This window comes from Hemiscyllium ocellatum, chromosome 43 (genome assembly GCF_020745735.1).
Source record: "Hemiscyllium ocellatum isolate sHemOce1 chromosome 43, sHemOce1.pat.X.cur, whole genome shotgun sequence".
Taxonomy (NCBI): domain Eukaryota; kingdom Metazoa; phylum Chordata; class Chondrichthyes; order Orectolobiformes; family Hemiscylliidae; genus Hemiscyllium; species Hemiscyllium ocellatum.
In genome coordinates this window covers 20726710-20750336 of record NC_083443.1, presented here as the reverse complement: position 1 = coordinate 20750336, position 23627 = coordinate 20726710, and the positions used below count along the sequence as shown (strand labels likewise).

Sequence of the window (23627 nt, the reverse complement as noted above, 5' to 3'; positions counted from 1 at the left end):
TCCTATACAAAGGATGTTGTGAAACTTGAAAGGATTCAGAGATGATTGACAAGGACGTTGCCAGGGTTGGAGGGTTTGAGCTAGAGGGAGAGGCTAAATAGACTTGGGCTATTTCCCCTGGAACATCAGAGGCTATGGGGTGACCTTATAGTGGTGTATAAAATCATGAGAGGCATGAACAGGATAAATAGACAAGTTTTTCTTCCCCCAGAGGTGGGGGTGTCCAGAACTAGAGGGCATAGGTTTATGGTGAGAGGGGCAAAGGGACCTAAGGGCAACTTTTTCACGCAGAAGGTGGTGCTTGTCTGGAATGAGCTGCCAGAGGAAGTGGTGGAGGCTGGTACAATTACAACATTAAAAAGGCACCTGGATGGGTATATGAATAGGAAGGTATAGAAAGATATGAGTCAATTGCTGGCAAATGGGACTAGATTAATTTAGGACATCTGGTCGGCATGGATGAGTTGGACTGAAGGGTCTGTTTAAGTGCTGCACATCTGTATGACTATGATTCTAAGAGTGGCAACATTTCGTGAAATAATTTTATGCATTTTTTTTTCTCTGTAGCTGTGTTTAGTAATGTCAGACAAGTAATGGCTGAAGGTCACAAGGAAAATCTAAGTACAATACAAATTACTGATCTGACAACAGTGCTCTGCAGCCCTAACAGCAGATCCTTGTTTTCTTAGATCAGATTAGTATTTACTCACTGTGTTTGAAATTTAGCAAGTGGAATGTTAACTTGTGTGGGAGCAGCCAATGAAATTCCAACCTCCAGTTGGAGTGCAGTCTCTTGACAAGTACTGGAATGGGTTATAGGAAACTAGCTAGTATAGATCCAGCATCTTATCTTGCTGCATGCACCACTCCACCATCCTAGAATGCAACATTTTCCATCACAGCACTTGTCCAACAAATTATCATAGATTCCCTACAGTGCAGAAACAGGCCATTCAGCCCATGGAGTCCACACTGACCCGCCAAACAGCATCCCAGCGAGACCCAACCCACTACCCTTTCCTTGTATTTCCCATGGCTAAACCACTTAGCCTACACATCTCTGCACGTGATGCTGAATTTCCCTAGGCCAATCCATCTACCCCACACATTTTTGGACAGTGGGAGTAAAACAGAGTTCTTGGAGGAAGCCCACGCAGTCATGGGGAGAATGTGCAAACTCCACACAGACAATCATCCCAGGGTGGAATTGAGTCCAGGTCCCTGGTGCTGTGAGGCAGCAGTGCTAACCACTGAGCCACCGTGCCACCCAAACACGTGTGGGCGGCCCGGTGGCACAGTGGCTAGCACTGCTGCCTCACAGCGCCTGAGACCCGGATTCAATTCCCGACTCAGGTGACAGACTGTGTGGAGTTTGCACGTTCTCCCCGTGTCTGCGTGGGTTTCCTCCGGGAGCTCCGGTTTCCTCCCACAGTCCAAAGATGTGCGGGTCAGGTGAATGGGCCATGCTAAATTGCCCTTAGTGTAAGGTAAGGGGTAAATGCACGGGTATGGGTGGGTTGCGCTTCGGCGGGTCGGTGTGGACTTGTTGGGCCGAAGGGCCTGTTTCCACACTGTAAATAATCTAATCTAAAGAACAACATCTCCTGATTTCATGAGTAGCATACAAAGAGTTCTTTGGTTTTGCTTTTTGATGTGTTTATAACTTCAGGAATGCTTTTATTTCTATCCAAGTCTTGGTAAAAGGCTTGAAGAGGATTCAGTATTACAAAACAAAATACACCACAAAATGATCATTTAATTACAGAAATATAAAGTCAAAACTTAATATATTTATCTTGAGATTTACTTCAGTTCTAATCAAAGGGAAAATCTCTATCATAATGCTTTTTAACATTTTCCAAATGATAGCCAATTCTCAAACCCTTGTGTTTTGTGAGATAAAGGAACCAAGCCATACAAAAAGCAGGTGGGGAAAAGCTATGAATTTAAACTCATAAGGAGCTAAGAGATAGTTATCTAACTTTGGGCATGGTAGCACTGTGGCTACTACATCCACCACAGCAGCTGGGGAATAAAAGTTCAGTTAATTATAATGAAATAAAGAAAAATCCCCCTTGGTCAACACTTGATTAATCAAGTGGAGGAGTTGGTATTGGAGTGGGGTGGACAAAGTTAAAAATCACAACACCAGGTGATAATCCAACATGTTTATTTGGAAGTACTGGCTTTCAGAGCACTGCTCCTTCATCAGGTAGCTGTGGAGCAGGACCATAAGACACAGAATTTATAGCAAAAGATTACAGGGTCATGCAACAGAAATTATATATTGAACAAACCTAGATTGTTGTTGAGTCTTTCATCTTTTAGAATGGGTTGCAGGTTTTGGTTCATTAATATGGCAAATCCCAGAACTTCTTTTAAGTCACATTCTCAAGATAAGCTAAGGTTTTATAAAAGAAGATGACATTTCAGTTCAGACAATGCATTAAAAGTGTGAAGTTAGAGTCTGTTTGTATCCCAATCTTGACCCAGACTGGTTCTATTTCCAAAGTGGAATCCATAAAATATTACATGGATTGACTGACTGCAAACTGTGCACTTTTTGAGCAAAATAGAATGTATCTGCAAATACAATTCTACAACTGGAAATTCACCCCATAGATTTATGTGTGAGAGAGCGTGCATGAGTCAGAGTGAGTATGCGCGAGTGCGTGTGAGAGATTGAGAGTTTGTGTGCATGCATGCTAGGTAGTGAGTGAGTGTGTGCGCGCTTACGCACGAGAGAGATGGAGTATAAGCATGTGAGAAGGGTATGCAAGGCTGAGTGTTGGGTGTATGAGTGTGTGTTTGAGAGAGAGTCTGCATGAGTGTGAGACAGAGCGAGAGAGACTAATGTAGTGAGGGCATCTGTAGTGTGACATGAACCCAAGGTCCTGGTTGAGGCCACCCTCATGGGTACCAAACTTGGCTATCAGCCTCTGTTCAGTCACTCTGTGTTGTTGCATATCCCAAAGTCCGCCTTGGAGGATGGTCACCCGAACAGCTGAGACTGAATGCCCCTGACCACTGAAGTGTTCAACGACTCGGAGAGAACGCCACTGTCTGGCGACTATTGCACGGTGTCCGTTCATCCATTGTCATAGCTTCTGCTTGGTTCACCAATGTACTATGCCTCGGAGCATCCATGCCTGCAGCATACGAGATAGACAACATTAGCTGAATCACACAAGTACTTGCCGCGTACATGGTGGGTAGTGTCCCCACGTGTAATGGTGATATCCATGTCAACACTCTGACACGTCTTGCAGGGGTTGCCTGGTGTCGTGGTCGACGTTGTCCTGAAGGCTGGGCAGTTTGCTGCGAACAATGATCTGTTTAAGGTTTAGCAGTTGTTTAAAGGTGAGAAGCAGAGGCATAGAGAACGTTTTAGGGAGATCCTCATCGAAAATGTATTGCAGGCTGCGAGGACATGGCATAGTTTCTCTGCTCCCAGGAAGTACTGGACAATGAAGGGTACCTTATCGATTGCATCCAGTCTCTGTCTCCTGAGGAGATCATTACGGTTTCTCGCTGTGGCATGTCGGAACTAGTGACCTCATACACACACATACACCCCCACATTCTCACCCATGCACACACCCTCTTATACTCCATCACACTCACACACACATGCACATACAAATTTGCATTTACAGAATTACATTTGCAGATACATTCTATTTTGCTCAAAAAGCACACAATCTGCAGGCAGTCAATCCGTGTAATATTTTATAAATTCCACTTTGGAAATAGAACCAATGCGACTCAAGATTGGGACACAGACAGACTCTAACCTCACATCTTTAACACATTGTCAACTTTTTTTCTTATAAAACCTTAAGCTATCTTGAGAATGTGACTTAAGAGTAGTTCTAGGATTTACATATTAATGAACAGAAACCTGCAACCCATTCTAAAAGATGGGAGACTTGAACAGCAATCTGTTTGACCAATATATCATTTCAGTTGCATGACACTGTAATCTTTTGCTATAAGTTCTATGTCATATGGCCCTACTCTACAGCTACCTGATGAAAGAATAGCGCTCCGAAAGCTAGTACTTCCAAATAAACCTGTAGGGATATAAGACCATAAGATATAGGAGTGGAAGTAAGGCCATTCGGCCCATTGAGTCCACTCCGCCATTCAATCATGGCTGATGGGCATTTCTGGTGTTGTGTGATTTTTAACTTTAATCAATCAAGCAACCCAAGTTAGCAGCTTAACTCTTGCTATGACACTTGGGATATCCCAAAGCACCTCACAGTCCCCGGCTTACTTTCCAAGTAGACGTAATAATTATGTAAATCATTTTGGTAATTTACTTTGGACATACTGAAGACTTTGTGGCACAGTGGTAATGTCCCTACTTCTCGGCTAGAAGGTCCATTTATCAGCCATTCTTGGAAGCAGAATAGCAAATAAGAGATATGCCACAGTAGCAAGAATTGTCTTTGAACATTGTTAGCTGAACATTAAGTGGACCTTCATGGAAACTTATGCATGGCTTCTGCAAAGTTTTGTTTTGTAGAAACTCTTATTCTTTGACAGGAATATTCAAAGAGTTTGGAAAAAACAGTTAATTAATATCACTAATTAAAGTGTTTACTCAGACCAGGATGAAAATTGAATATTCAACATCTTAATTATTTCAGTTAAGATGTCAGTGAAAATTGATTCATCGTGACAACACTCGCTGGAACAAATGGGGAGCATCAAATGGGGAGCATCACATGGGGCAAGCAGCAGTAAAAATGTGGGGAAGAGTGGAGACCTTCAAGCTCATTTCCAAGTAAGTAAACTTGCAACAGATGCCGAAAAAGAGTAAGAATCTAAATAGGGGAGGGGAACAAAAGGGATCTGGGTGTAAATACTTAAATCACTAAAGTGGCAAGAGAGATTTATAAGGTCATTTACAAAATTCATGCTGGATTTTATTTCCAGAGTAGTGGTTCTCTCCTCAGAATTCTTTGTCCAGGGGCCATTTAGTTGGAACCGCATTTAGCCAGTTCGTCATTTTCATTTCAGCCCCAAATCTCAACATTATGTTGTTATGTATGGCAGCAAGTTCCTGAATGATGGGACCAGGGTTCTAGCCTGTTCACCCATAAGGCCACCAGTCATCCACTGACCACAATTTGAGAACCACTGTTTTAAAGGGGATGAAATTGAAATGAATGCATGTCAAACTTGCTTTGCATTATGGTTAGACCAAACTGGAAATACAATTCCAATTGTTAAATTGGAATTGTAAAAAATGCATTGCTAAGGAGTACAAGGAAGATTGATGAGAATGATAGCAGAAATAAGACTATGCCAATTACGAGAGAACGGACATTCGCTTGAAAAGAGAATGTTAAGAAATGGTCTTAAAAAGGTTTTAAAACAATAAAAAGTTTGGATTGAGTATACACAAACTGAGTATTTCTCATTTCTGGGAAATATGAAACTAGAAGCCATTAATTTAAAGATAGACACAGGGAAATTAAATTGAGAATGCAGAAGAAACATTCTTTACCCAGAAAGCAACAAGGATTGCTGCTACAATTTCCACAAGTTGAAGAGAATAAATGCATTTAAAGGACGATGAAATAAAAGATGTAGGGAGGTGGATTGAGTGGGACATTAGATCAGCAAGGATTTAATTGGCCAACACGAAAAATTGTCTGGCTGTGTGCAGTCCACAAAAGACAGATCAAATCCATCCCATCCTTTACCACCCCAGGAGTATACTTTGGATCATCAACCAAGTAACGGAAAGAACTGTTGATAGTGCAATCAAGCAGCATTTGCTCAGCGGTAACCTGTTCACATATGCTCAGTTTGGGGTCAACCGGGCCATCCAGCTCCTAACCTCATTGCTTTGGTACAAACGTGGACAAGGAGAGCTTTTTTCCGAAGGGGAGGTGAAAGTGAAAGCCCTTGACATCAAGGCAGTATGTAACCAGGTATGGCATTAAGGAGCCCTAGCAAAGCTGGAGTCAATGGGAGTCAGAAAGAAATCCCTCCATTGGCAAGAGTCATATCTGGCCCAAAGGATGATAATTGTGGTTGTGCAGGTCAACCATCACAGTCACAGAGTATTGCAGCAGTAGTTTCTCAGGGAGGAGTCCTGAGCTCCCCCCCCGCCCCCCCCCCACCCCACCCCACCACACACACAGTCTTCAACTGCTTCAGTGATCTTCCCTCCAAGTAAGGATGTTCACAGATGACTAGACAACATTCAGCACAATTCACAACTCCTCAGACAATGAAGCAATCTGAGAGAATATGCAACCAGAACTCAACAACATTCAAGTCTGGGCAAATGACATTTGAGCCACACAAATGATAAGCTCTGATCATCATCAGCATGAGAGAATCCAAACATAACCCCTCAATATTCAACATTGTCATTGAATCCTTCACCATCAACATCCTGGGTATTACCATTCACCAGAAGCTGAATTGGACCAACCACAGAAATATTTTGGCCACATGAACAGTTTGGAAACTGGTCATTCTGCTGTGAGTAACACATCTTTACTCTCCAGAGTTTATCCACCAGCTATAAGGCACAAGTGGTGATAGAATGTTATCCACTTGCTTGCATGAGTAGAGCTCCAGAGATACTCAAGATGCAATCGAGGATAAAGCATTCTGCCTAATCAAGACTCCAACCACCATGTTACACATGTAAACATGCATTACCTTCCATCACCTAGACGTCTATACTGTCATCCATTTTGATTATTTCCCAACCTCACTGACATCTTGTTTGTGCCGTGTTGGCTTCGTTCTTCGCTGAGCTAGCCTGTTTTCTTCGATCTTTGGCCAACAGGTCCAAGGCTCTTGTGGCTTTGTGATTGAGAGCAAGATCTGCAGATGAATGAACGAGCTCCATCACAGCACCTTGCAACAGGGCACTGTTAGGGAGATTTAAAAGGATTGGGATTGTCATTCCCAGAGTCATAACCAAATGTTAAATATTCCAAAAAGTACACAAAGATTCTTCAATTTACCTATGTTTTAGACCCAGCTTGACATAAAGCACAGGCCAAGTTTCTGCACCAAGAGCAAAGGCAGTGTTGGCCACTTGGTGGCAGAGTTCAGGACACTTGTAGCACTGCACTGCTGCCTCACAACGCCAGGGACTCCGGTTTGATTAGCAATGCTAAATTGCCCACAGTGTTCAGGGATGTGCCAAAACTTACAATGAGGTGGACTGTACCATACACGCAGCCCAACAGAACAGAGAGATAAACTGATTGCAGACTCTTCAAGGTAAGAGCGGGATGACTCAGTGGTGTCCAGTCTTCAACTGAAGCCATAAAATCTATAAAGAAACTCTGGAACATTGCACTGCTGCGTGAAAACATGTTTGACTATATTGATCATAGAGTGGATTGGGTCACACTTGTTTGGAGTCAGCGAATAAGCTGAAAAACATTGCCAAGTTTTTCTGAAAATAACCACCAACACTTTCTTAAAGCTTTTTGCTGTAAATCATCTCAGTTTTGTAATATGTAGACAAACTGAAAAGATGTTATTCATATATTTACACCGCTTTACCATATTTTCATTTGGGGTTTTTTTTGGCAGAGTGCGTTTGGAAGTAAAGAGGTCATATAGGGGCCTCCCCAGCGATCCTGAAGCTCCATTTAACTGAAATTTATGGGCAGATCTCCTGTGATTTCACTCATCACTTAAGAAAGATTGGGGGTTAGATACAGGCTCAAAGATCAATATAGGCCAAATGGATTTCAATCCACAGGGCACAAACCTTGAAGAAATTTTCCTCCTCTCTCTACAAGAATCTCAGTGAGTCTCTCTCTCACTGCAACCCCCAAGTCATCTCCTCTGCCCTGAAGCTCTTCAACCATGTCCTGAAACAGACTCGCTACCACAGCCACATTTGCTTTCTCAATGCCTGCCTCCGTAACCAACTCATCCCACACGGACTCCGGACTACCTTTAAACTAGCAGAGTTCGGAACCGAACAGGACAAACAGTACAGAGTACAGATTCAAAAACACCAGCAACGGTTCTCCTTCAAGATCCTCCGCTCCACGCTTGCAGCAATGCACCGGCACCTAACCTCTCTGCAGTCAGCCCTTTCTCAGCTAAGGGCCACACACTCTCAGGATTGCAAAGGACCCCTTCTGTACTATATTCTCAGGAGAATTCATATTCTCAACAACTGTATTTCAACACCATCTCAAACATCAGAAACTGCAAGTACAACAAACTTTTATCTACCCACCTCCATAACCAGCACTCCTCAAACATTCCTGAAGATTCCCCTGGCCTCTGGAACTGCTCGGACGCCATAAGCCATGCGGCTGCTGCAGCTACCATCCCCTTGGTGATGGATGACGTTACTTCTGCCCCCATCATGGCCGCTTCTACCCCTCACAATTCCTCATGCACCACACATGACATCACTTCCGCCCCTCACACCATTGCTGATGCCACACGCTCAGTGACTTCCACCCCCACTACTGCCATGTTCGCCACCACTTCCGCCCCCACCAATGTCACTCACCTGCATTCTGCTGACACGCCCCCCCACAGATCCCACTGTCACTATCCCCGCCCCCAAGAACCGTGAGGGGAACACCACCCCTGCTCAAGACTCCACCCCCATTCTCCCTAACACCACGCCCACTTCAGTTACAAGCCTCATCCCCTACTCCCAGCTCCATACCTACACCAGATCCTAGCTCCCAGCCCGGCCGAGTTTTCACCATTCCCCCAGACCTCCCCCTCACTCAGAACGAACGATCAGTCCTCAGCAGAGGCCGCACTTTTATCCCCCTCCATCCACACACCAATGAATTTAATACACGCCGTGACGTCGAACACTCCTTCCGCCACGTCCACCTCCGAGCTTACTTTTACAATCAAGACTCCCGTCTCCAACACACTCCATTTACCTGGACACTCCGCGCTGGCCTATTACCTGCCCTCGATCTTTTCATTTCCAACTGCCGCTGAGATATTAACCGTCTCAACCTATCTACCATCCTCCCCCACTCTAACCTCTCACCCTCACAACGCACAGCTCTCCACTCCCTCTACTCCAATCCCAACCTAACCATCAAACCAGCGGATAAAAGGGGATACAGTGGTAGTTTGGCACACTGACTTCTACACCACTGAAGCCAGATGCCAGAACTCAAAGACATCTCCTCCTACTGCCCCCTCGACCATGACCCCAGCCCCCATTACCAAACCGTCATCTCCGAGACCATACAGAACCTCATCACCTCAGGAGATCTCCCACCCACAGCTTCCAACCTCATAGTCCAGGAACCCAGCACCGCCTGATTCTATGTCCATCACAACAAGCCTGACCACCCTGGCCAACCCATTGTCTCAGCCTGCTCCTGCCCCACCGAACTCATCTCCACCTACCTCGACACTGTCCTATTCCCCCTAGTCCAGGAACTCCCCACATACGTTCAGTTTCCCCGGCCCCCAACACCTCATCTTCACCATGGATATCCAATCCCTCTACACCTCCATCTGCCATGACCAGGGCCTCAAAGCCCTCTGTTTCTTCCTCTCCAAACGTCCCCAACAGCACCCTTGCACCAAAACTCTCATTCGTTTGGCCGAACTGGTCCTCACCCTTAACAATTTCTCCTTCGAATCAGACCAAAGGGGTAGCCATGGGCACCCATATGGGGCCCAGCTATGCCTGTCTCTTTGTTTGCTACATAGAACAGTCCATCTTCCGTAGCTACACCGGCACCATTCCCCACCTCTTCCTCTGATACATTGATGACTGCATTGGCACCACCTCATGTTCCCGCGAAGAGGTTGAGCAATTCATCAACTTCACCAACACATTCCACCCAGACCTTAAAATCACCTGGACCATCTCTGATACCTCCCTCCCCTTCCTGGACCTCTCCATCTCCATTAATGACGACCGACTTGACATTGACATTTTTTTTTTTACAAACCCACCGACTCCCACAGCTACCTGGATTATACCTCTTCCCACCCTACCTCCTGCAAAAATGCCATCCCTTATTCCCAATTCCTCTGTCTCTGCCGTATCTGTTCCCAGGAGGACCAGTTCCACCACAAAACACACTAGATGGCCCTTCTTTAGAGACTGCAATTTCCCTTCCCACGTGGTTAAAGATACCCTCCAATGCATTTCGTCCACATCCCGCTCCTCCGCCCTCAAACCCCACCCCTCCAACCGTAAGAAGGACAGAACCCCCCTGGTGTTCACCTTCCACCATACCAGCCTTTGCATAAACCACATCATCCGACGACATTTCTGCCACCTCCAAACGAACCGCACCACCAGGGATATATTTCCCTCCCCAGGCATTTCCGCTTTCTGCAAAAAATGTTCCCCCCGTGACTACCTGGTCAGGTCCAAACCCCCACCAACAACCCACCCTCCCATTCTGGCACCCTCCCCTGCCATTGCAGAAATTGCAAAACCTGTGCCCACACCTCCTCCCTCACCCCCATCCAAGGCCCTAAAGGAGACTTCCACATCCAAAGTTTTACCTGCACATCCACCAATATCATTTATTGTATCCGTTGCTCCCGATGCGGTCTCCTCTACATTGGGGAGACTGGACGCCTCCTAGAAGAGCGCTTTGGGGAACATCTCCAGGACACCCACACAAATCAACCCCACCACCCTGTAGCCCAACATTTCAACTCCCCCTCCCACTCTGCCGAGGACATGCAAGTCCTGGGCCTCCTCCACCGCTGCTCCCTCACCACTCGACGCCTGGAGAAAGAACACCTCATCTTCCGCCTCTGAACACTTCAACCCCATGGTATCAATGTGGATTTCACCAGCTTCCTCATTTCCCCTTCCCCAGCTCCAGCCCAGCACTGCCCTTATGACCTGTCCTACCTGCCTATCTTCCTTTCCACTCCACCTTCCTCTCTGACCTATCACCTCCATTCCCATTCACCTATTGTACTCTATGCTCCTTTCTCCCCACCCCCCACTCATTTATCTCTCCACCCTGGACGCACCCTGCCTCAATTCCTGATGAAGGGCTTTTGCCTGAAATGTCGATTTTCCTGCTCCTCGGATGCTGCCTGACCTGCTGTGCTTTTCCAGCACCACTCTAATCTAGACTCTGGTTTCCAGCATCTGCGGTCCTTGTTTTTACCCATAAACACCAATACAGGGGAGGGGGAACAATCGCAACGGTTTTCAGCTGAACCATACTGGGACAGTTATTGACAGTTTTAAATGACATAGCTGGATTCCATGGTGGAATAGGTCAAATGAGAAGAGACCTTCAGTTGAATGGCATTCAGCATATTTGAACAGCTCCATACTGTCCAACGCCCAAAGGTTTGGCAGAAAACGCAGTCCAAACTTTGAAGGCAGGCTTAAAGAAACAACCTACAGCTTCACTCGATACCAAACTGTCCTGGTTCCTGTTTGATTATAGGACCAACTCTCACGCAATTATAGGGACAACTAAAGCAAAGTTGCTAATGGGGAGAAGACTTCGCACTGGGTTAAACCTGATCTTTCCAAACCTGGGGGAGGGTGAAATAGCATCAGAACACAATACTGGACACAAGACTACTCTAGGTGAGAGAGGCAGTTTACTTCATGGACAAAGTTTGCTGTCGAAACCAGGAAAACAGTGCTGCATGGGTAAGGGACATGGTCGCATGAGCTCAGGTCCCACGATGTACAAACTTTGCGGAGGAGAGGCATCCTGAACAATCACATGGACCACATGAAAGCTGCAACCTCGGAAACAGAGCAGGAGCAGAACATATCCAGCCCCTCAGAACATATTTCTGATGAAAGGCTTGTGCCTGAAACATCAATTCTCCTGCTTCTTGGATGCTGTCTGACCTGCTGGACTTTTACAGCGCCACACTTTTCGACTCTGGCTTGCGTCAAAGAAATTGCCAATGACAAGATGGAGGCAGGTGTTGCAGCCACGACACTGTTACTACCTGAAGGTGAATTTCAGTGGAGATGCTCTGGGCACAAGTGGCAGGCTATGGTCTGGTACACACCACCATCATCCGAGGGAGAGTCAGAAGACAGCAGAACTGGTGTAAAAATGCCCCAGGAGAGGCTGAGGGAAAAACAATGGGCCAAGTTCCAGGATTCAGATGGGGAGCAATGTAGCGATGGTAACAAGGTGGATCTCACAGAATATGAGTTAGAGCCTGGATGTCCTTGGAGAAGGAGCACGCGGTGTCCACCAACACCCTGGAGTTGTTCAGGGAGAGGTGGGCGCCGTAGGGAATGGAGTGCATCATTTCCCCCTCCAACTCTATTTTGATTTAGTCCCTGCCCTACCCTTCACTGTTTTGATCACTCAGCATTGCCCTTTGATGTGAAGGGCACTGCTTGTCACAGGCCACTCGGGTGTTTTCCTATCTTCCTGGTGGTGGAAATTGAATAAAGCTTCGTGCACTTTGTGTCTCACACCTGCACACACACACCATGGGTGCTGGGGAAAAAATAAGCACTACCGCAGTTAGGTGGTAGTGTGGGGGGTAATTTAAAGAAAAAAAAGAAAAAAAACAAAAAAACAAACAGCTGTTTACGTTAGGACCTGGGCGTCCTTGGAGAAGGAGCACGTGGTGTCCACCAACACCCTGGAGTTGTTCAGGGAGAGGTGGGCGCCGCAGGGTGTGGAGTGCATTATTTCCCCCTCCAACTCTTTTGATTTAATCCCTGCCCTCCCCTTCACTGTTTGATCACACAGCATTGCCCTTTGATGTGAAGGGCACTGCTTGTCACTGACCACTTGGATGTTTTCCTATCTTCCTGGTGGTGGAAATTGAATAAAGCTTCGTACACCTTGTGTCTCACACCTGCATACACACACCATGGGTGCTGGGGAAAATATAAGCACCCCTGAAGTTAGGCGGTAGTGTGGGGTGTTTTTAAAAAAAAAAGCAAAAAAGAAGAAAGAAAAAAGAAGAACAAACATAAACAAAGATGTTATGTTAGAGCCCGGGTGTCCTTGGAGAAGGAGCACAAGATCGCCACCAAACACCCAGTTGTTCAGGGAGATGTGGGCGCCACAGGGAGTGGAGTACATTATTTCCCCCTCCAACTCTATTTTGATTTAATCCCTGCCCTTCCCTTCACTGTTTGATCACACAGCATTGCCCTTTGATGTGAAGGGCACTGCTTGTCGCTGGCCACTCGGGTGTTTTCCTTTCTCCCTGGTGGTGGAAATTGAATAAAGCTTCGTACACCTTGTGTCTCACACCTGCATACACACACCATGGGTGCAGGAGAAAAAAAAACAAACAAACAAACAGGAGCATCAGACATCCTGTTCAGTCCATCTGAGAGCTACCTCTGAGGGAGCTGGACCAGTGTCAAGGAATCTCCGCATGGAAATGAAGGGTGACTTGGTGACAGGATACCGGCCTTTGTGGAGTTATTCCACCAGAAGCCACTCACCTCCTGACCTCATTATAGCCTTGGTTCCAACATGGACAAAAGCGCTGAATACCAGAGGTGCAGTGAGAGTGACAACCCTCGGCACCAAGGCTGCAATCGACTGAGTGTAGCATCAAGGTGCCAAAACAGAATCAATGGGTATCAGGGGGCAAACTGTCCGCTAGTTAGAGTTATTTGGCATTTAGGAAGATGGCTGTGGTTATTAGAGGCCAGTCATCTCAGCTCTAAGACATCTCTGCAGGAGTTCCTCAGGGTAGTGTCCTAAGTCCAATATTGCTTCATCAATGCCCTTCCCTCCATCATAAAAGTTACAGCACCAGGGACCCAGGTTCAATTCCCACCTCAGGCAACTGTGTGTGGAGTTTGCACATTCTCTCCGCGTCGACGCAGGTTTCATCCGGGTGCTCCGGTTTCCATCCCACAGTCCAAAAATGTGCAGGTTAGGTGAATTGGCCATGTTAAATTGCCCGTATTGTTAGGTGAAGGGGTAAATGTAAGGGAATGGGTCTGGGTGGGTGGCTCTTCGGGAGGGTTGGTGTGGACTTGTTGGGCTGAAGGGCCTGTTTCCACACTCTAAGTAATCTAAAAAACACAGCTGTAAGGCCCTCTTCGAGTGCAACAGTAATGCCCCGAACCCTGAACTGGGAGACCTGGGTCGTACCTGATCCAAAGTGTGTAATAATATTAGAGATTAGAGAAACAGGTATAAACAGAGTGTCAGGGGTTCTATTCACTATAGAAGCAGGCTCTGAGCTAGCTGGGTCAGCGTCATATACATTGTACGTATAAATAAAGGGTGAATTGGCGATGGGAGACCAGCCTTCATGGAGTTATTTTATCCTCAAGTTGGTGTTTTTCACAATTCAGGGTATTGGTGTACTGTTTTATTTTTAGACATACCCTCAGCAGATTCCTTGCAAACATCTGACCAATGGATAACTGGAAAATTGTAAACCATGATTAAGAGAGGTGTTCTTATTTACCAAGAGCATGCCTAAGTTTTCAACTCTATTATACGAAAAATCTATTTAAAGAAATTAGATTAAAATTTTATAATATTAATTCACAGTTCCAGTTGAACTACTTAGATGAATTTTCAAGATGTTCACTTTTATCATAGTCTCCAGTTATGAGAACTTTTTTATGACAAATACCCCTTGAGGAGAGATACAACCTGACTGAAATTGCGCAAGAAAAAATTGGCAAGGCTTAGAAATCTGAGATTCTAGGTCATTAGCCAGGTGTTCAAGGGTCAACGTCGATAGGTCTAAAGTGCATTCATACTGTCGCCAAATAAAAACAGTCCAAACAGCTCCGAGGGAAAAGAAAGTAACATTAAAAGTAGGGAAAGTGCCCTGGAAATAAACAGCAGCGCGGACGTCAAGCAGAACGGCAGAGAGCTGCTGCACCACACAGACAAATCTAGCCACAGTTCGTGTTGTCCTTGGCTGAGGAACCCTCCCTCACGGTTACATTTTAAAATGGACACAGTTACCAGCCAGCCTCTGCTGTGTATATGCAGACTGCATTTTGTTTGAGAAAGCAATCGCCAAATAAGAACAGTCCAAACTGTCCACACTCGATTGACACTAAACATTCAAACTCGTTCACGAAAGTATCTATCTCGCTAGTATCCGCCCCCCTCCCCACTGCAGCTCAATGATACAGCTCTTTACTGCTCGTTTTACTAATATCTTGTTTCTTTAACTGATATTAAAAGGAATGAAAGCAGCCTGGAGAGAGTTGATCCTCGTGCTCTAACACACACGGCCCTAGAAAAAAAACACAGAATTCCTGCACTGCACATTACAAGAGAAGTTCTACAAAAGTTACAAAACAGAGCTCACATTTAGAATGAAATGAGGTTCTTGTACCTTCAACTGACGTCTCTTAGCTATCGAACTGCACCAAGTGTTTTTTTTCCCGGAAGCGAATTCTTGCCAGACATGACGTGACTATTTTCTTTCCGATAGACCTATCAGGACGAGAGATTCAATGAAACTGAATGAAGGAAAACGCCAGGACACGTCAAACAGTTAATAAAACTTGAGGAAGGAAGCGAAGACCCCGTGAACCTTTAACTAGTGTTAAACACATTCCAAAATAAGTGTTTTTGAAAGGAAAGAATCTTCTGAACACGTTCTGAGGGAGGGTCACTGGACTCCAAACTTTGATTTGTGTCCACTTTGATTTCAGCCAGACGTGCTGAACTTTGTTCCAACAGTTTCTGTTTTTGTTATTGTTGCTAAACATATTTTATCTCACTTTATTAACTTTCGCAGAAAATCTGTTCTACAATTTTTAATTTGGATCCTCTAAGTTAAGAATTTTCACACTAAAATTGCAACAAATTACTCAAGACTGAAGCTGGTGTCTGAGAGGGGGCAATAGTCAGTGCCTTGGTGAGACATCTGATGATGTTATGCTGACTATTATAGTACAAAAACAGCTTTGCACATCTGTGTCTCATTCTACAGAATGCTATGTTCAGCTGTTCATAGTCAAGCCAACAACTCTCCACCACCTTCTCCAAGGGCAATAAATGCTGCCCCAGCCAGTGATGCCCACACCCTGTCTGTGAATATGAAATAAATCCTTTATAGTGGCAGCTACAACAAGCTACACCGCAGATCCAGGGAGCAATTAGACTTGGTTTGCACTGCCACCACGCAGTCCACACCTCCAACATGGTTGCTTCAGCTTTCTTGCAGGAGGAAATTTCAAATATGCACCTGAGGCTGAAAGGTTGGGTGATACAGTGGCTCAGTGGTTAGAAGAAAGTGAGGGCTGCAGATGCTGGAGATCAGAGTCGAGAGTGTGGTGCTGGAAAAGCGCAGCAGGTCAGGCAGCATCCGAGGGGCAGGAGAATCAATATTTCGGCCCAGAGCCTTTCATCAGGAACGAGCCTCATTCCTGATGAAGGGTTTTTGCCCGAAACGTTGATTCTCCTGCTCCTCGGATGCTGCCTGACCTGCCGGCTCAGTGGTTAGCACTGCTGCATCACTATGCCAGTGAACGGGATTCAATTCTACCTTCAGGTAACTATCTGTCTGGAGTTTGTACATTCTCCCTGTGTTTGCAGGGATTTCCCCCACATGCTCAATTTTACTCCCACAGTTCAAAGTTGTACAAGTTAGGTGGATTAGCCATGCTGATTTGCCTACAGTGTTCAGGGAAGTGTAGATTAGGTGGATTAGCCATGGGAAATGCAGGGTTACAGGGTAGGGGAGTGGGTCTGGGTGGAATGGTCTTCAGAGGGTCAAGTGGATTTGATGGGCCAAATGGCCTACTTCCACACTAGGGATTCTATAAATTCTAAGCAGCATTCCCATGTGACAGTGAACAGGCAATGTTGGCAGACACTTCCCTCACAACACTACTTGAAATTTCTGCAATACCTTGTAATTCTATGAGAAACTTGATGAGCATCTGATCAATACAGTCGACAGTGATGCTGTTCTTTGTAGTCCATAAGACATAGGAACCTTCCAAGATGGCACCGGTGTGTGTGTTTTCCAAAGCAGATCATTCCCTCGCATCATTTATAATTGTTCTACTCCTTCAAATCTCAATTGTAAGTTTGGAACATTAGATTCTGCATTCTGTTCCATTACCCTGATGTACTCACGTAAGCTAAGATTTATCTGGTTAGCACTGTACTGCTGTACGTGACAATAATAAATCAAACCAAATCAAGGAGCTGAGGGAAGCCATTTGACTCATCAAGTCTGCCCTACCATTCAATAAGATTGTGGCTGATCTGATCACCCTCAAATCCAATTTGCATCTTTCTTCGCAAGTCCAATAATTTCCTCTGTATTGCACATTCCACTATGATCATAACTCTTCCTGAGCTTGATTGCCAATCTTCACACAATCTCCAGCCCCTTCTTTTCCTTTTACGAAAGGAAGGAGCTCCATATTTCTGACAGGAGATTCCAATCAAAGCTCCCTCAGAAATGCAGAAATTTTTCAAGCTCTCTTGCAGCGTAGACCTGATGGGGAAGAAACCCACATCTTCTATGCACAGCAGTCAGCTGCCCTACTCTGAAACCAAAAGTTCTGGCAGCCATTTCAACGGCACCTGTACAGAAGGGAAGTGAGATGTTCGGTAAAGATGTTACATTGGTAGGGTGGTAGGTGCCAGGCTGAGTAGGATGCCAAATGGGAAGATTAAAAAACAGTTAGAGTGTCAGGTGCAAAATAGCAAAGAGGTCACATGAGTGATGAGGATTGGTTGGGGTGGGTGAGAGAAATTGGGTCAGGTAGTGTGTGCGGAAGGACTCAATCATATCAGGGTCTGGGGGAGGTATAGTAGTGGCATGTGAGGTAAACAGGAGGTCATTTGAATAGTTACTCCTGAGTTGGACTGAACCTAGTGTCTGAGGTGGGCAATAGTCATGCATTGTTAGCCAGTGTCTGATGATGCCAAACAGACTACTATGATACAACAACTCAACCATTTAACAGTCTAAAATTTCCTGAAGAACTAATCACTGAATTTCATTGGAATCCTCAGAATTCTCCAAGTTAAATAGAGACTTTGAGGTTTCCCGGCGTTGGGAATTTGCCCAGCCTAATGTTCAATTTCCCAGGCTACTCCTTCAGAGTCTGTTACGATAGGAATTCCACAGGGCCCCAGACACAACTCACATCTATGCTTTAATAAGGATGGCCTGGCCATTAGAAAATCTTGGCCTATACTTCAAAATAGTTCTCCACTCTGTTTACAGCAATTATTTCTTTAAAACATTCTCCTAGTTTCTGCACTACATGCATTAACGATCCGCTCCTATTGAGACTTTAAACAGGTTTACACTCATCTGCTACAGCAATAATTTCTTCAAAAGGTTAAACAACTTTCCATTTTTATACATTATAGTCATCTACTCGTCACATCTGTTTAAAAACAGTCGATTTTGAGTTACATCTGTCTCAATGCTTTTCAATATCTACAACCATGCATCATCCCTTCTATATAGATTTATCTATACCTATACTTTTCACAATGAAACGGAGGCCAACTCAGCAAATTGAGTTTGAACGACTATGATCACTCAGTTGAAGTTCATCAATTTGTAGTATACTGGGTAGAATTAGAGACTTGGGCAGAGATGCGATATGAGCAGTTAGGTCTGATATGAGTGGCCCAGTGCAGTCTCATGTTTGCAACTTCCTCGTCTCAAGCAAGATTGCACCAAAGAATGGTGACACAGTTCTGCGGCAGTGGCAAAGTAATGGGACTAATGCTGATGATGGTCTCAGCATCGAGCTGGAATAGCCTGGATCCAGGTCCATGGTTAACCATATAAGAAGGATTGTGATGCTCAACTTTTTAAACTTTATTCCTTTATTTTATGCCTCAGATTTTGTACCTACATACCTTTGTACCTAAGGTGCCCCCCTCATCCCACTGAAAATGGTGACTTGGCACACATTTCACTGTACTCCTGTGACAGTAAAATCTAATGCTAATTTGGGAGACATTAGCTGTGTTGCAATCTCATGTGAGCTTTTTTCTTGCAGCCTGTGATAGGGTTAGCATTAGAGTTAACCCTATCACCAGATGAGGCTGCAGAAAGATGTTTCTTAAATCGTGGTGTTTTTATTAACACAGTGGATTCAGTAATTACTTTGTACAGCACAAGATGATCAAGAATATTATTTGGTGCAGCAAATGAAAGAACAATACGGAAAATTCACTGCCATTACCCAAATACATTGAGCAATTTGCGAGTTCTAATCAGGCAGGAACATGACTGAATTGACAAAGAGTTGTCAGGTAACATACTACACCAGCTCCTCACTGTGCAAAGCCAAGCAGTGAGCTGGTCATTATGCCATTGTATACGATGGGTGGCTCTAAAGACATTATCTTTGTCATGGAAAGAATTGATGAAGAAAACACCACAGACAAGGAAGTAATGAAATAAGCAATACCTACTTCAATCTGCAAGTACACTCAGCATTAAGGGTAAACTATTAAAATGTCTGTAAATGGTCTCTGTACACAGTTGCAAAGAACTATGAGGCATAGTTAAAAATAACTAATTCAGGACAGAATTGTCAGATTTGATGAAGCATTGTTGACCACTTGCAGTTGAAGAATGACTTAAGATTCACAAACATAGTTCAGCTGATCAGACAAGCACAGGTTAGGAAGCAAAACGAATCAATGATTTGGGCGACAGAGGACCATATCCCAAAAGCTACCAACTCAAATGAATGTACTAATTTTAGAGGCAGAGAGTTGACTGTTCAAAACAGGGGAGGCAGGAAAAGTGTGTGTCAATGACTCCATCTGGGCGTGATTGGCATTGTGGAAAAACTCCTGATGAAGGGCTTATGCCCAAAACGTTAACTCTACTACTCTGCTTTTTCAGTGCCACACTTTTAGACTGTGGCTCTCCAGCACCTGCAGTCTTTACTTTTTCCTGGTGGGGTAAAAATTGCCCTGCAAAGGAATTTGAATGCCATCTTTGCATATGACTCTAAGTGTTACTTCCCAGATTTTCCCTTGAAGGTATACTTGAACAAAAACCTGTATTTATTTGAACCCTACAGACTTGAGAATGGTCTTTCAAAGACCAACAGCTGATTTAGTCCAGAGAAGCCCCGGAGCTCGATAACCAAAACTAAACAATGTTTGCATCAACAGATGTTGACTTTATCATGCATAAAATTGGGAGGCCAAAGTTCAGGACAGGACTTCCCAAATGGGGGAGAAGTAAGAAGCCTGCACAGATTGAGCAAAAAAGTGACACCTTCAAAAAGATAGCAGATCCATTAAATGGTGTTAAGATGTCTCTGTTCTGAAAGATCATGAATTGAACAAAACCTACTGCAGTTTTGATCCTAGACGGAAAGGAAACATTATTTTACATTAGATCAGTGATTCTAAAAACTCTTCCAACTGTTTCCCCCATCCAAAAAATGAAAACTGTTGTGATGCTCCAGCTGGCAAAAACTGAGTTGGGGCAGTTGGTTTGGGAGTGGGGTAAACTTGCATGGATAAGAGAAGATTGCCTGTTAAAGCAGGGATATCTTTGTTAATGTAGGAGCGTAGATATTATAATTTGGTCAGAACTCCATGGTAGTCATTGGAATTTCAAATGATGATCTCCTTTGAAATCCTGATCCTCCACTTTGGGAATCCAGAGGTCAAGCATACAGTAATAGAGCATGGAAACAGACCCTTCGATCCAACCAATCCAAACCAGCCGCAATCCCAAACTCAATTAGTCTCATTGGCCTGTGCTTGGTTCATATCTCTCCAACCATTTCTTATTCATGTACTTTATTCTGACACTGAACAATGGTTGGAGAAAAATTCCCTTCAGCCATCAGACATAAATGTGCCAGGAGGTGGAAAACACAAGTCACAGCACAACACAACGCGACTCTCTAACTTCGAGAGAAAAGCAATACACTGAGCTCTCATAAGTGATCCAAAATCAGACCTGTTCATTTCTAAGCAGGAAGCTCAGTGCCATCTTTGCAAGATGAAGTGTCACCTCCAGGCTTCTCCCTTATATACTTGAACAAAAGCATCAGCTTATTCCTGAAGAAGGGCTTATGCCTGAAACGTCGAATCTCCTGTTCCTGCTGCACTTTCCAGCAACACGTTTTCAGCATCAGCTTATTTGATTTGATTTGCAGAATAGAACAGGAAAGTTGAGACAGTTAGTGTAAAATCTTCAAACATCAATTTCTACAACCGATTACAGGAATAAGAAACCAAAGACAAGCACACCACTTCACCCTACAAAGAAAACCCAGCGTTTCTGTTTGCACCCAGAAAAGTTCCTCATCTGCTCTTGAAGATAAAGAGGAAAGTTGAGTCTACTTTGAAGCAGGGAATTATTTCACCAGTGACAGAGCAAAATAGCTGGTGTGTACAAATGGTCCCAATACCAAAATGCACTGGATCTATCAGAATTGGCACAGATTTTACATAGCTGATTGAAACAGTTGAAGATAACTTTCAAGCATTTTTGTAGAAGATAATGTTGGCTTACATCTGTTTGCTACGTGCAGAACAAAATGTTCCAGAACGAAGTTGCTAGTTGGCTGAAGTGCTCGAAATTGTGAAACTATGTAACATTGAACAGGGGTTTAAGGGCTGTAAATGTCCCTTACATATGTATTTGAACAAAAATCATTTCTTCACTTGAATCCATAGACCTGAGTGTGGTCTTTTGATCACAGCAATTGACAGTCAGCAAGATCCCCAGGATTCGATAATTGATACCAAATCAAATTATGGCATCAACAGGTGGGTGAATAGGTTCATCATCTATTAGATGCAGAAATCAATATTCAGGGCAGGACTTCCCCAACTGGAGATAATTTTGCGAACCTGAATCAAGAAACAGAACAGTAGGTGAAACAACCAAAGCAGCGAAGTGATCACAGTTCCTTCGGTAAACAAATATTGCAAGCAAAGTATTGTTCCCACGATAAACCACATGAATTAGAAGAATGGCCGTGGGGGTCAAATGGAGGGTCTGCTTCCCACAGAAAGTAAGAATGAAGTATAAAACAGAGAAGTCTGATTTTAACAGAAGATGGCAGACTGGAAGTTTTAGACATGATGGACACTAAGAGCCATTTACCACTTTTTATTTTAATAGAAATGAACAAGAGGGTTTTGAGGTAAATGATGAAATGATGATTTGCACCCTTTATCAACCATGGGAAAAGCAGACAAGAGGAAATACAGGGAAAGGAATAATCACCTTATGTCAGGGTCATCCTAGCATGTGTCAATCAGAAAAATCAGAGAGTCAAAATTGGAAAAGATAACCTGTTAAAGAAAGAGAAAGTACTTTGGATTAGGTTCACCCACAATAAGTGGCCCAGATCTCCACAGTGCAACTCTTGACTTATGAACTGTTTCAACAACATAAGGAACAGTCATTATCACAATCAAACAGATCAGAGATGCTGCATACAACAGAAGTAGATAATGGACTGATTGATGGGGCTGCCCAACCAGAGTCCAAGACATTATACTGAGGGGGGACATGAGATAGCTTTGGCATGTAGAGTTAAGGAGAATCCAAAAGAGTTTTACAAATAGATTAAGGACAAAAGGGTAACTAGGGAGAGAATAGGGCCCCTCAAAGATCAGCAAGGCGGCTTTTGTGTGGAGCCACAGAAAATGGGGGAGATACTAAATGAATATTTTGCATCAGTATTTACTGTGGAAAAGGATATGGAAGATTTGGACTGGACGGAAATAGATGGTGACATCTTGCAAAATGTCCAGATTACAGAGGAGGAAGTGCTGGATGTCTTGAAACGGTTAAAGGTAGATAAATCCTCAGGACCTGATCAGATGTACCCAAGAACTCTCTGGGAAGCTACAGAAGTGATTGCTTGGCTGAGATATTTGTATCATCGATATTCACAGGTGAGGTGTCGGAAGACTAGAGGTTGGCAAACATGGTGGCACAGTTTAAGAAGAGCGGTAAAGACAAGCCAGGGAACTATATACCGGTGAGCCTGACCTCGGTGGTGGGCAAATTGTTGGAAGGCATCCTGAGAGAATACATGTATATGTATTTGGAAACGCAAGGACTGATTCGGGATAGTCAACATGGCTTTGTGCGTGGGAAATCATGTCTCACAAACTTGAGGTTTTTGAAGAAATAACAAAGAAGATTGATGAGGGCAGAGCAGTAGATGTGATCTATATGGACTTCAGTAAGTTGTTTGACGAGGTTCCCCATGGCAGACTGATTAGCAAGGTTAGATTGCATGGAATACAGGGAGAACTAGCCATTTGGATACAGAACTGGCTTAAAGGTAGAAGACAGAGGGTGGTGGTGGGGGATTGTTTTTCAGACTGGAAGCCTGTGACCAGTGCCAAAAGGATCGGTGCTGGGCCCTCTATGTTTTGTCATTTACATAAATGATTTGGATGTGAGCATAAGAGGTACAGTTAGTAAGTTTGCAGATGACACCAAAATTGGAGATGTAGTGGACAACGAAGAGGGTTACCTCCGATTACAACAGGATCTGGACCAGATGGGCTGAGAAGTAGCAGATGGAGTTTAATTCAGATAAATGTGAGGTGCTGCATTTTGAAAATCAAATCTTAGCAGGACTTATACACTTAATGGTAAGGTCCTAGGGAGTGTTGCTGAACAAAGAGACCTTGGAGTGCAAGTTCATAGCTCCTTGAAAGTGGAGTCACAGG

The 23627-nt window shown here is 44.3% G+C and overlaps 1 protein-coding gene across 1 annotated transcript in view; it reads right to left on the bottom strand.

The window, feature by feature from the left end:
- LOC132835019 (elongation of very long chain fatty acids protein 5-like) overlaps positions 1–15354 on the bottom strand; it is a 40195-nt gene extending 24841 nt beyond the window's left edge. Inside the window, exon 1 of the mRNA XM_060854262.1 lies at positions 15298–15354. The gene's annotated coding sequence lies outside the window, so the exon portion shown is untranslated. The remainder of the gene's footprint in view (positions 1–15297) is intronic.
- Positions 15355–23627: the final 8273 nt, after the last annotated feature.